The following is a 13,783-nucleotide window of genomic DNA, read 5'->3' on the forward strand; positions in this document are numbered from 1 at the left end:
CAGTAATGTCCCCAAGTGGCCAGAGAAGGAAAAACAATTTTTACCAAGTCCCATTCCGCTCCGCAATGCAGGTCAAAGGTCTCTTCTGGGCCATGGCTTTAGATGCTGGGACTCTGGAAGTCAGTCACAATTTACTGAATCATAAGCCTGAAGCCTACTAGGCCAGAGGCCTATGAGGTAGAATAGTGGGGCAGGTAACCAACAATTCCTGGCCATACTTGGTAGAGTGCCACTCCAAAACTTCCTGACGCCATAGGCACATGGTATCGGATGACATTTTTAAATAACCTTCTCTATTTATTGTTGTTTCTCCCACTATGCTATTCAGTTTATAGCTTCTGTTGGACTTGTGGTTAGCTTGTGTTTGGTTCTCAGCTGAGTTCCTGGTGCTACCAAAGCTTCATTGAAGATAAATGTTTCCGTTCCCTTTTGTATTTTGTTTTGATATATGTGTGTGTTGCCTTTCCCTGTTGTTTGTCATTAGGCCTGAGGGAAACTCCTGTTCGTCCTTCCCTTTCTAGGAACAGGTAGACTCAGTCCTGACATTAGTTCCAGGGTCCTATAGGGTGAGATAGGATTCTAGGTATCCGGTGTATGAACTTGCCTACCTTTGGGGCCTGTTTATACTGGTAGTCTGTGAGGACTAGAGTTAGGGTAATTTTTAGGAGATGTCAATCTTCCTTCCCTAGTTTCCAGGCCTTATTCCGATATCCCCTTTCCCTCCTATGCTCGATGTGGTGTTTTTCTCCCACACACGAGTGTGACAGTTCCTTCTTCTGTGGATTATATACGTAGGGTGCCATAACTCCTCAATGGACAGCTCATGCTGCGAATTATATATTGTGCCATACACCCCCATCGACAGGGCCTGCTGTGTATAATATAGTGTGCCGTTTCCCCTCCCACCAAGAACTATGCCTGCTGCTTATTAAAAAGTGTGCCAAAACCCCCATGGACAGCGCCTGCTGATGCTTATTATATAGAGGATAGTGTTTGCCCCAGCTGCCCCCCTCATGAACTCTGCCTGCTGCTGATGCTTATTACATCGAGAATAGTGTGTGACCAGGCAGCCTCCCCCATGAACACTGCTTCCTGCTGATGTTTATGACATAGAGGATAGTGTGTGTGTGACCCACACCATCAACTTATTTTTTTTTTTCTTTAGTCCACACTGAATACTGAATACTACTCAGTGTCAATGTGGCCAGGCAGGTAGTTCTTACAAGGCAGTACTGAACGACTGGAGATTAATTTCTCGTCTCTTGGACTGGGCTGGTCCTGGTTGTCCCCTCCTCATTATCAGTCAGGTCAGGATTTGCTCCGCCAGATATAGATGCATAACTGCATGCGGGGTTGAGCATTTCCTGCTTTTTGAGACCATGTTATTTTGTCATGTAGTCAGTCAGGTCAGAGCCAGCGGCGACACTTGCCAACAATAGGAATGAAGTCCCAACCATTCTGTCTGTCTGCTGAGCTAGGCTAGCCAATCAGAAGCAGGCTCTGCTAGCACAGCTAAATGCTGACTGGCCAGTCCAGCACCCAGCAGATAGAGTGTTCTCGTAGGCTGGGGGTGGGGACTGGTTGTGACTTCAGGCGGATATGGACTGCGATTGTGGGCAGGATCAAGAACTATGTAAGGGAGAAGGCCTGACAAGAGCACAGGGGAAGCAGGGCCTGCTGAGCCCCAGATATGGATTTGCTATGTGAGTTGAGCAGGCAGCAGACATTGTATTAGCATAATTAGGGGGTAGGGCCTTCCATCCACAGCCAGGCACACAGGGCTGGCGTCACCCATAAGCAGAGTAGGCCACCGCGTAGAGCGCACTCTGCCTAGGGGCGCGGGCACTCTGGAGTCCGAATCCCAAGCACTAGCACCCGGCCGCTGCCCACGTCCCATCCCCTACTTGTGATCCATCTGACATCATCTCCTTGACTCCTTCTGTTCCTGCGCGGGCATGAGTTTGTTTAGTCACTTCGGGCGCGCAATCCCGCGAGACCAGTGACCTACAGAGGTGGGTCTCGCGGGATCACGCGCCGAAGACACATGATCTTGGCAAGAGCCAAGGCAATGTGGACCTGGAGCACAGCGAGGAGCAGAACCTGGTGAGCACCCCTGGCAACCGCACTCTGACAACCTGCACTAGGGTGTCAGAGGCTACGGGATAGTGACTGGCAGCAGGCTGGCACACACTTGTGTACAGGGTTCAGGGCACACCTGCTGCTTGACTAGGGGCCATAGATTCTGACTGGCACAGGGTGCCCAGCAGTGGCACATGGAGCCTAATAAGTGGCACAGACTATCTAAAGGGCTATGAATGGTACAGGGTGCAGGACAGTGCCAGACTGGCAGAGGGCACAAGGCAGCATACTGTTTTATGTTGCCCTGGTAACACAGGATTTCAGACAGTGGCTGAATGGAGCCTGGCAGTGAATAGGTGGCACTGCTCGTGTTTGGTGTGCCAACCTGCTGAACAGTGCAGAGTGATTGGCATCACTGGGATGGTACTAGGTGGCAGACAATGGCTGGATATTATATATACATGACCATAGTCAGACTGGCACAGGGTACGTGACCATAGTCAGACTGGCATAGGGTACTCGACCATAGTCAGACTGGCACAGGGTAGAAGACCATAGACTGTCACAGGGTACACGACTATAGTCAGACTGGCACAAGGTACATGACCATAGACTGGCACAGGGTACACGACCATAGTTAAATGTTCCATGCAATAGGTGGCTGAAAAAGGGGCAGGTAAAAGGGTGTGGTCAATGGGCGGAGTCAAGGGGCGGCAAAATTAGCTTTTGCCTAGGGTGGCAAAAATCCTTGCGCCAGCCCTGCAGGCACATCTCTCCCATGGGCCCCATGGGTCACTCAGACTATTTCTCCTACCCTGACCCACCATAATACCACTAGGTTTGTCTTGATCTGGTTCCCACACCAGCTGCTTATACCCCTTGTCTCGTTTCTCCTCCATGGACATGTTCCTTTCCCCAACAGAAGGAGGGCAGAGCATTGCTCCCCCTCCTTCCTATCACATGTGTAAAGTCAAGAGCTGCCATGCAGTGTTAGAGTTGATTGGCCTGGGCGAGAGTAGTCACACAGCCGATCACTTGCTAAAGGGCATAAACTCCAACTGGGCTAGTTGATCAGTGACAATGGTTCTTACGCTGCTTAATCTGCAACAATCCAAATCACTGCCATTCCACTTTGCACATGCTAGAGCGTCTGTGCGAGTAGCATAAAGCTGTGAATGATTTTGTCACACACCAGAACACCTCAGCAGGGAACATGTGTTGTTTTGAGATCAGGCAGTGGCAGCTCAATGGAGACACCTGTCACATACTGAAGTCCTTCATAGAGACCACAAAATTTGTCAGCAGCAATAACTGCAGAATAAACAATACAGTTAGGAACTGCGACAGAAGAACATCTTTCTGATCTTGCTGGCAGCCCTGTAGCTGTTGGGGACCCACAAGGAGAAATTCCTATGGAGGCTGATGATGATGATGTCATCGACCCAAATCATCCCAGTGGGGGGCAGAGTCGGAAAGTACTCGTCTCCTTGGCATGCTGGCCAGAATGGCAAGCTTTATTTTTGATTACTTGACAGATGTATTATTCACATGTCTGATGATTACTGGATAGCCACCGGAGTGTCTGACCAGGAGCCCCTCCCCCCACCTCCCGCAGAGTCACCCATCGCCTGCCGTCTCCAATAAAAGAAGCAGCAGCCAGTTCAGTATTATGAACATGACTGAGAAATTCTTTCATGTGCCACACCAGGAGTTGACAAATCAGCAAACAGAGAATTAGCCTCAACACCCATGTTCAGTCCTACTTGGACTCTGGCCTTTCTCCAGCGCATACCATTTTCCCTGACCCAATAGACTTCTGGGCAGGCAGACCGGAACAGTGGCTCGATCTTGCCCAGTATGCTCTCTCTGTTTTCTTTTGCCCAGCCTCCAGTGTCATCTCATCTCAGCGAGTGGCAGAGAGCATTGTCACACCAAAACGGGCCAAGTTGTCCTCCACCAGTGTAAAAAAAAAAAAAGTTTTTCAAAATTAACGAGGCATGGATCTTTGAGGATTTTCACACTCCTCCGGCTGAGGCCGATGAATAAATCTGACCTTGCTGACAATGCTCTTTCATGTCACTGCCGCTCTCTGCCTGCCTACCATCATGTTCTGTAGTGCATGTTTGTGCTGCTGCTGTTGCTGCCATGACCACCGCAGCTAATCCCCTACTGCCACTTATTGCCACTTATCCCCATTACTCCTACTGCCACTACAATTACTGCTATACAGTTGCAACCACTACTACTGCACACATCTACTTCCTTGTCTGTTCCGTGCTGTGCTGCTACTGCTGCCGCTACATGTCAGGATGAAAGCAGGAGAGAAAGGGAAAACATTTGTAAAAAATTTACAAAAAGAGATATCTTTTCATTAAAAAATATGACTCTTAGGAGACCAGAAGTTGTTAAATACTAATAGGAGCAACTTTGTTTCACGTAGAATCGATTTGGGTAGAAATAATTATTTTTTTTTAATTCTACAAATCGAATAGGAAACGAATTTCATCTCTATTCATCATACTATTCTATATATATTGTGTGTATTTATTCAAATATAGTTGAATGGCAAATTTTATTTAGGAAAATTACAACCACTGGTTTCCAAGTGGGATTTTCATTTAGATATCAGATAAAACAATATTTCATATAAAAGTGACTCTTTTAAGAAATAAATAGAGCTAAAGCAAACTCCTGTCATTTATCACTAAACACATCCGAGCATGGTGTAATACAGTGTATAAAGTTCCTCATCTCTTATGTTACATAAGGAGGCTGATATTGATTTAATCATTTATTTGCACTACAACATTGTGTTATTAAATATTCCAAGAAGAATCCTATCCATTCTCTTTGCAGGTAATTACATTTTCAAGATATACAGTACTGAACTTAGCAAAAATAGCATACCACTTTACATGGAAGAGATATATGTGTCTGGAGAAGACCATGGGTGGCTAACTTTGTAGAGACAAAACACATATTAAGTCCAGCGGGGAGACAAATGCAGAATGCATTGCAATGAGTTTAAGCAATTTATATTGTATTTTCCGTGTAATGTTGTAGATCATGCACTGAATGCAATGCAAATGCTTTTCCACTGTTACATTTGTGCTCTATTCAACTTCTGAAGCAATCTTACATAGACGAGTGTGTTTATCATACAAAACATCAAATCAAATTTGATGTATGCTTGTAAAGCAGCCGAGCCAATGACTCGATGAAGTGTCGTGGCTGATATGTTAACTTACAAACAAGGCTGATTAATGGATTACCTTTATGATGTTGATACAGTTATCAAGGCTGGAACAAGAGTAAAAGTATCTCATAAATAGTTCATGACAATTTACAATACACACACTAATGTCCAATGAATAATGCACAAAATAGGCTGATCTCCATGAGCTCGGCAGCTAAAACACCTAGAAATCAGCTGTTATCACAGCCGAACAATGTCGTTGCAGTGGTCACTGCAAGGAACTGCACTATAACATGGTACTCATTCAGATGAATGGGCAACCATGTACTACAAGTAGGAGCTGTTTTCTAGTGTGGCTCTTTGCTCTGGCTCATAAAAGGGGATCCACAGAGAGGACAAAGAGATATCCAAATTGAAACAACCCTTTTGTGGGTTATTTCACACACAGCATTTTGGGGGAAGATTACACTGAAGTATAGGTGAGTGAATTGATTCTAACTAATCATTGGGACTTCTTCACCTATGGGGGGCTGTCCCCGCCCACCTCCTGCAAGATTGACGAGGCTGGACATTTAGCCCAACCCTGACAATTTCATACCTTCGCAGATGCTGCTCCGAAGCAGAGCCTGTGCCCTTGCTTTGCTAATTGAAGTGACAGCGCTTTTAGGAAATTGTCAAGATCTGGCTAGTACAGTGGCTCAGTGGTTAGCACAGGTGCTTGAAGAGAGCTGGTGTACTAGGTTTGAATCTGACCAAGGACAACATCTGCATGGAATTTGTATGTTCTCCCCATGTTTCAGTATGTTTCTTCGGGTACTCCTGTTTCCTCCCACACTCCAAAAACATACTGATAGGGAACTTAGATTATGAGCCCCAATGGGGATAGCTTGAGACTAATGTCTGTTAAGCACTGTGGAATAAGTGCTTATAAATGTTTAAGCCAGAGCCAGAAGTGAATCCAGCAGGAAGGAGAAATATAAGTCATTCCTTTATATTTCCCATTCTTTTTGCATCTACCCCTTGGATCAAAAAATGGAATCAAAAACTGCAGTGGCATTTTACAAAAAATGCTCTAGGCAAAACTATCCTAAATCTGTCTATATTCAAAGACATTGGGTGACATTTATTAAGTGATATACGAAGCAGTGGCACATTAAAGTTGCAGATTTTGGGGCATGCCATTCTTAGAACACAACACAAAACGAATTCAAATAGTATACGTTCACTGATAATGCATATATTCACAGCCTGATGGAGCGTTGAAAAGAAAATAATAAAGTATTTATTAAAGTACTATGTTAAAATGAGGTATATTATTATCGAAAACAAATAAAAATCTGACAAACAGGAGCCCCACTCTAGAGAGGGATAGAACAAAAAAACATCTACATGTAGGAGATCCTGGAAAAAGGTCCAGTGTTTTGCTAGCACGCAAAGTGCTCTTGATGGCTGCAAACAGGGACCCAAAACTAGCACAATAGGGCGGAGATGAATGGATATAGACTAACGGCTATGATAATAACCCTATCCCCTATTGATAGACACTTAGATAGGTGAGAAGAGCCGCTATGGATGGTACATAGCTTACTGAGGACGGCTGCCTAGTAACACTTGAGTATAACGTACAGCCCTGCCTAAAAGAGCTTGTGGCGAAACCAACCTCGCCACTAGGTGCTGGAGAAGCCTGGTTGCCAGCCTCTTGCCCCAGGATTATGGGCCCTCTCATCAGCCCATTTTTTTGATTGAAACACCTTTATTACAATCAGTCATAATACATCAGCACTTAATAAATTACTTTTCAGCACTTAATAAATTACTTACAATCGTCTTTGCGAGCATGGCATTGTTATGTAACGCACAGGCTACACTATACATCGCAATGAATGCTACACTAGCATACCTATTCAATCACAAAACCTTCCAACAAAGCATTTAGACAGTGATGAGGGAAGGGGAGGTGGGAAGGAGGGGGTAGGGAGGGGGAATCACATGCCCTTAGCTATATTGAGAAGACAGAAACAAACGGGGGGAGAGGGGGAAGGAGAGGGGTTTAGTCCTCTTCTTTGTCGTCGACGTCCAAGATGTTGTAATCCCGCAGCAGACTATGGATAAGTCTGCGGCAGTCCAGGACGGACTTGTTCTCCCTCCTGAGAATGAGCCGATTCTAGCAAACCAAATAGCGTCCTTAAAATAGTTCATAAGGCGCCAGGCCTCCTGGATGGCTCCAACAGTATGAGTCCCAGGAAATAGTCCATACAGCACCGAAGTGTATTGCAGGCTGTTCCTGGGCACAGAGTCTTTGAGTTCAACAGGCCCTGCGCAAAGCGGCACTCCCAAAACACATGGTGCAATGTTTCCTCCACGAAGGGGCACCTGGGGCAGTACCGGGTTTTGCACAGGTTGCGGGCGTGCATGAATGACCGAATTGGCAGTCCGCCCTGAATGGCCATCCATGACAAGTCTTTGTGCCCGTTGCTTAACCTGTCTGACGACACATTAGTCCAAACTGTCTCTGCGGTGGCGCCATGGATCCCTGGAATTGACTCCACCATATCCTTTGCTCTGATGAGTTTGTGGATAGTTTTTGGCTTCCACAAGTCGGGTTTGAGGCCCTCCAGCTGATGTTCCCTCACAAACCTGACAACGTCCCCGTAGAACCAGGGAGCGTGCCAGTTGTAAGGGATGGAGCTGTCCCACTTGTCCCAGCCCAGGCCCCTCCAGGGAGCAAGAGGAAAAAGCGAGTCTTAGTCTTGCCCGCAGAGCCATTGGCTGTTCTCAGAGTCTGACGAACGCTGTCACAAACAAAGGCGATCCGCAGTAAAGGGGGCAGGTCCGGTATGCCCTTTCCGCCCTTGCGGGGCTCTTTGTACATCATGGCTCGCTTCATCTGGGGATCTAAGATGGACAGAGTGAAGCGAGCCATGATCTGTCCTGGTGATGGCCCTTGAAACAGTAGCAAGAGGGGGCCATGCCTGTGCGGTGTATTGGAGCACAGGCAAAATTTCATTTTGAGTGCTTTGCCTTCAATCGTGAGGTGTCTGAGGCTCCATAGTCCGATTCTTTGATTGACTTTGGCCAAGCGTTCTTCTCAAGACTTGAGGGCTGCGCCTTCCTTCCCGAACCAGACACCCAGAATTTTGATGAAGCCCGGTTTGATGGTAAATGGGAAGGGGGCATAAGAAGCCAGTTGCCAGTCCCCGAAGAGCATGGCTTCTGACTTGCCGCAGTTGACTTTGGCCCCTGAAGCTTGTCCGAACTCCTCGCAGGTCTGGACGAGTGTAGTCACCGAACGCCGGTCAGCGCAGAAGGCGGTCACGTCGTCCATGTACAGCGAGCACTTGACCTCGAAGTGTCCAGGTCCTGGTCCGGTGATCCCTCTGATCTCTCCATTCTGCCGGAAAGACTCCGCGAAGGATTCTATAACACAAACAAAAAAGGTAGGTGAAAGAGGGCAGCCCTGCCTGACCCCAGAGAGGACAGGAAAGGGGTCATTCTTCCAATCGTTCACCAACACCGTGCTGCAAATGTCAAGGTACATTAGTTCAACAAAAGAACAGACCTCCTGCCTAGACCCAGCCTGCACAGCGCCTTGCCCATGAACTCATGAGAGACCTGGTCGAATGCCTTCTCCTGTTCCAGGCTGACCAGGGCAGCATGAACACGACAGTGCTGGATGTAGTGCACTGTGTCTCTCACGAGAGCAAGACTGTCTGCGATCCTGCGGCCAGGAATGCCGCAGGTCTGGTCCGGGTGGATGATCCTGCCGATGATGACCTTCAGCCGGTTGGCCAAAACCTTGGCAAGGATCTTGTAGTCCACATTCAGGAGAGAGATGGGACGCCAGTTTTTTAAGTCACATCTCTCCCCCTTCACTACATAGAGCTCCGCTGGGAGGCCGTCACTGCCCAGGGTCCTGCCGGACCTAAAGGATCTAGCGGCAGAGAGCACCTCCCCCACCGTCAGAGGGTCATCCATTGCCTCCGTACCTGCAGGGTCAAGGTGGTTAGTGATACCTGACAGGAATTTATCAGCGGGCATCTGGTCGGTGTTCTTCAGGGAGTAGAGGTCGCTGTAGTAGTCTGTGACGACTCCCATTACTTCCTCCTTCCCCGAACGCATGTTGCCGTCTTTGTCTCGAAGTTCGTTCAGGGGTGTGTGGCCGGCATGGAGTTTCCTGAAAAAGAACGAGTTACACTTCTCACCCTTCTCCAGGTTTTCCACTTTGGAATGGAAGACGATTCGCCTGGATTCCTCCTCAAAGTGTCTTTTCAGGCTCTTTTTGGCCTCCTCCAGCTCCTCTCTTACGTTCCAGCTGCACCGGTGAAGGTGTTGCACGAACCGCTCACACTGCAACGCTCTGAAGGCCCTCTTCTTCTCACACGCCTGATGTTGTTGTTTGGCCTGAAAGAAATAACGAAACTGGACTTTAACATACTCCAACCAGTCACTAGTCCGTTGAAAGAAGCATTTGTCGTTCCGCCAGGCTATGTAGACCTCTCTAAGTTCTGCAAGCACGTCCTCGCGATTCAGCAGGGCGCTGTTCAGTTTCCAGGACCCGCGGCCAGGGGAAAACCCGGTGCCTAGGGTGCACTGGACCTGAACGGCCCTGTGATCGGAGAAGAAGCAAGGGACCATAGAGTGCCTACACCGCCTGACTGCCAGAGAGGTAAACACAAAGTCGATCCATTTATAATTAATGGAGCCTTTCCCCATGGAGCCCACAACATCCTGCATGGACGCTTCGGTCACCATCTCAATGAGCAGTTTGGAAGTGACATCAAGCTTGCTTGACGTCCCGGAGCTGCGTCCGTCCTCCTCGATCGGGCAGTTGAAGTCCCCGGCCATCACTACAGTCCTAGTGGTAGCGAGTTCCAGTCGGAGGGCCTGGAAGAGTTCCAGTTACTCACCCTTGTCAGGGGGGGCGCACACATTGATGAACCTAACCGGCTCTCCCGCCCAGGAGCCGCCTACGTCAAGAAGTCTGCCGCAGACGAGCTCCTGGACAGAGTCAAGTGTAAACGCGTTTCCCCTGAGGAGGATGGCAACCCCGGCCGACTTACAGTCGCCACCACCGGACCAGTAGGAGGGGCCATGGGACCACTCCCTGGCCAGATGGTTGTATGACCTAGAGGGGGGAAAAGTACACTCCTGCAACATAAACACGTCGGCGACCTGTGAAGTAAGAAAGGTTAGTACCGTCTGATGTCTGAACCTGTCCCTGACTCTCCTAACATTGATGGAAAAAAGGTTAAAATTTGCCATCATGTAAGAGAAAGAAAAAGGTTAGCGGAAACGATACATCTTAGTTACCACTCTGGACGTCCGGCGCCTTCTTTTCATCTTGTCCGCTGTCTGTGAGTGACTTCTCCAACAGCTGTTCTGCGATCTCGTCGAGGGCTTCGGATTTCTGGGGGATTTCTTGCAGCTCGGTGGTTTCCCCGCTGGCCACTGTTACCTTCACATTCGTCTCGTCGGGGCTTTCTGTGGTGTGGAGGTTTTGCTGTTCTCGGGCCTCGTTGGTGGCTACCGGGTCTTCCACCTGCTGCTCCATTTCTTCTGCTTCTTCTTTGTCAGGCAGGGGGATTTCCACTGCCTCGACCATCTTTTTCTTGGAGTGGTCAGCGGCTGGGCTGTCCCTCTCCTTTCTTTTCCCCTTTCTTTGGATGACACCTGGGGATTCAAGAGGGGGAAAATACTCCATAGAGAGAGCTGTAGCAGCTGGAGGAGAGGTTAATGCTGCTGCAGTGGTGGCAATGGGGCAGGTTGGGCTGGGGGCAGTGGAAGGTGTCACTGAGGTAATGGGCAGTTGGATATGGGAATCCTCAGTGGTGGTGACGACGGGGCGGGAGGGGGGCCAGGAGAGGGGGAGGACGGAAGCATGGCCTAGGGCAGGTGTCTGCTTACCCTCCTTTTTTTTGGACTCCTTCACTTTGGGTCTTGTTGCTGCCGGAGGTGCGGCTGCGGTGGGGTTCCTGCTGGCCGGTGCTCTGACTGCGACCGCTGCCCAGGTGAGTTCTCTTTGTGGGCAGTCCTTGTAGATGTGTGAAGCCAGTCTGCACAGGTTGCATGCCGTCTTCTTAGGGCAGTCCCGGGTTTCATGCCCTGCCACACGACAGATCCAGCAGGCCGCCTCCTTGCAGTCGCTCAGCCTGTGCCCCTTCTTGCCACATTTCCTGCAGGTCTGCGGCATGTCGGAGTAATAGATGAGCACTTGGGAGTTGCCAACGAGAAGGTCGGGGGCAGGTGTTGCACGCCATCCGGGTCTGTGGGGTCCCTGTTCCGGCGGACGATGACTGACCACTTGCCGGTCCAGAAGCCGTTTCCGTCCAAGATGTGGGTGGGGTCCCTCACTACGGTGCAGAAACGCTTTAGGTGACGATATCCTTGCCTGGGATGTGTGGGTTCCGCATGGCGACGGTCACTCTCCTTTCTTCTCTCTGGACTGGGCAGCTGTTCACAAAGCGTCGGAAAGGGGAGTCCTGTTGTGCGGCTTTCACCATCTCCCAGTACCTCTTGCAGATTGCCACGGAGGCGAAGGTGATCCAGAACATCCCAGCAAAGAGGGAATGGATGCTCGTCACCTCCGGCTTGGCGAATCCCTGGTCCAGGACCATCTTCTTGCCAAACACATCCTGGCTCATGTCCGGCGCTCTCCCGTCCACTTCCTTTAGCATCAGAACGACCGTCTGCCTCATCCAGGGCTCCAGGGGAGGGGAGCCAGGCCCGGGCTTCTGGCCTTCCTGTTGCTTCGGAGGAACGAGCGCCGCTGGGTCAGTAGCCGATGAAGTGGAGGCTGAAGAATCCTGGAGGGCCTCTTCCGTGGCCGTTCTTCCATCTGTGGCAGTCTTCTTGGTCTTGTTCTTGGGAGGCTTGGAGGTTGAGGCCATGGCTTCTTCCTCTTTCCTGCCTTCCTCTCCCTGGAAAATCTTCTTGCTGGGCGGAGCTTCTTCCGGGGAAGTTCTTTGTTGAGCTTCTTTTCCTCGTCGGGGTCCCCCGAGGCCAGAGTCTTCAGGCTGGAGTCTTCTGTCCTCGTCGTCGGGGTTCCTCGTCAAGTCTTCGCAAAGTCTTCTCCTCGATCGCAGTCAGAGAAAATCTTCCAGTAGTTGTCTTCAGGCTGTCGAGATCCAAGTAAGCACTGTCTAACATTGTACACCAAGACTATTAAGCCACAGGCCAAGAGGAGGCCGGAGACCAGAGCACTCTTGTTCCCTGGGGAATAGCCCTACACCCAATAGCAGCAGTGAGCTGAAGCTGAATTTAATCAACAATGCTCAAAGGCAGAGTGCAGGGGGTACCCACAAGGACCTGGGCCGGCAAGTCAAGGCAGACTGATAGGAACAGATACTACACTTGATCTTAGCCAAAAGGTCGAGAAGCAAGAGGCTTGTTATGGGAGTCCTTTGCAGAGCCTGAATTCGGGAGCACTGCACAGTCCAGACTTCAGGACATTTTCTACGAGAGGGAGGCTAGGCAGGATTGGGATGACCCCCATGAGGTAGAGAAAGACCTGGCTCACCTAGCAACCCTGGAGTGGGAACTGGAGCAGGACTACCGAGATCTCTTCCACTCCATTGGGAAGGCTCAGCAGGACAGCAAGATGACAGACCCGGATCCAGACCCATTCAGCTGGGCAGATATTGTGGAGTGTTACTGGGAAGAACCCCAGGTGGCCGGTGAAGATGGGACCGAGGTCTCTCCACCAGTCCTGCAGGGAATTGGGAGCCCAGTCGCCATTCCCCAGTGGTCGTGGTATTTACAGGGAATTGGGAGCCCAGTCTCCATTCCTCAGCGGCAGAGTGTCCTACAGGGAGTAGAGAGCCCAGTCTCCTGTCCCCAGCAACAGGACACTGTATTGGGAGCAGAGACAGTCGGTCTCCCTCCCCAGAGGCTGGAAGTATGTATGGGAGAGGAGCTTGTTACCCCCTCTCCCTAGTGGCAGTGTGAATTGCAAGGAATTGGGAGCCCAGTCTGCATTCCCCAGCGGCCGTGTGATTTACAGGGAATTGGGAGCCCAGTCTCCATTCCCCAGCGGCCGTGCGATGTACAGGGAATTGGGAGCCCAGTCTCCATTCCCCAGCAGCAGTTTAACGCACCAGGGGGAGACAGTAATCCCCACAACAGTGCAGATGGGACCATGGTCTCTGCACTCACAGCACAGGGGGTAGGGACAGTCCGTCCTGTCCCCCAGAAACAGGGCTATTTAGCCAAAGGGGAGACAGTCGGTCTCCCCCCACAGCAGCATGGTGGTTTATCTAAAGGGGAGACAGTCGGTCTCCCCCTCCAACAACCAGGCTACAACCAGGCTTCTTCCGTGGTGTCGCTGGCACCAGGGCAAAGTACCGCTGGTCTCTGCCCACTAAGCAACCCACCAAGGCAGTCTACCAGTCCCCCACACAGCCGTGGTGAGGCACATGAACATCTACAGGTTTATCCATTGCTCAGGTATTGTAATCATTTATTGTGGGTGGGCTGTACTGATGTTTCTGTTTTGTGGGCGGGCTGCTGGAC

At 50.0% G+C, this 13,783-nt stretch overlaps 1 pseudogene; it reads right to left on the reverse strand.

The window, feature by feature from the left end:
• Positions 1 to 12,561: 12,561 nt before the first annotated feature.
• On the reverse strand, positions 12,562 to 12,655 carry LOC121002958 (annotated as a pseudogene).
• Between the last annotated feature and the right edge of the window lie 1,128 nt (positions 12,656 to 13,783).

Source organism: Bufo bufo, chromosome 5 (genome assembly GCF_905171765.1).
Source record: "Bufo bufo chromosome 5, aBufBuf1.1, whole genome shotgun sequence".
NCBI lineage: Eukaryota > Metazoa > Chordata > Amphibia > Anura > Bufonidae > Bufo > Bufo bufo.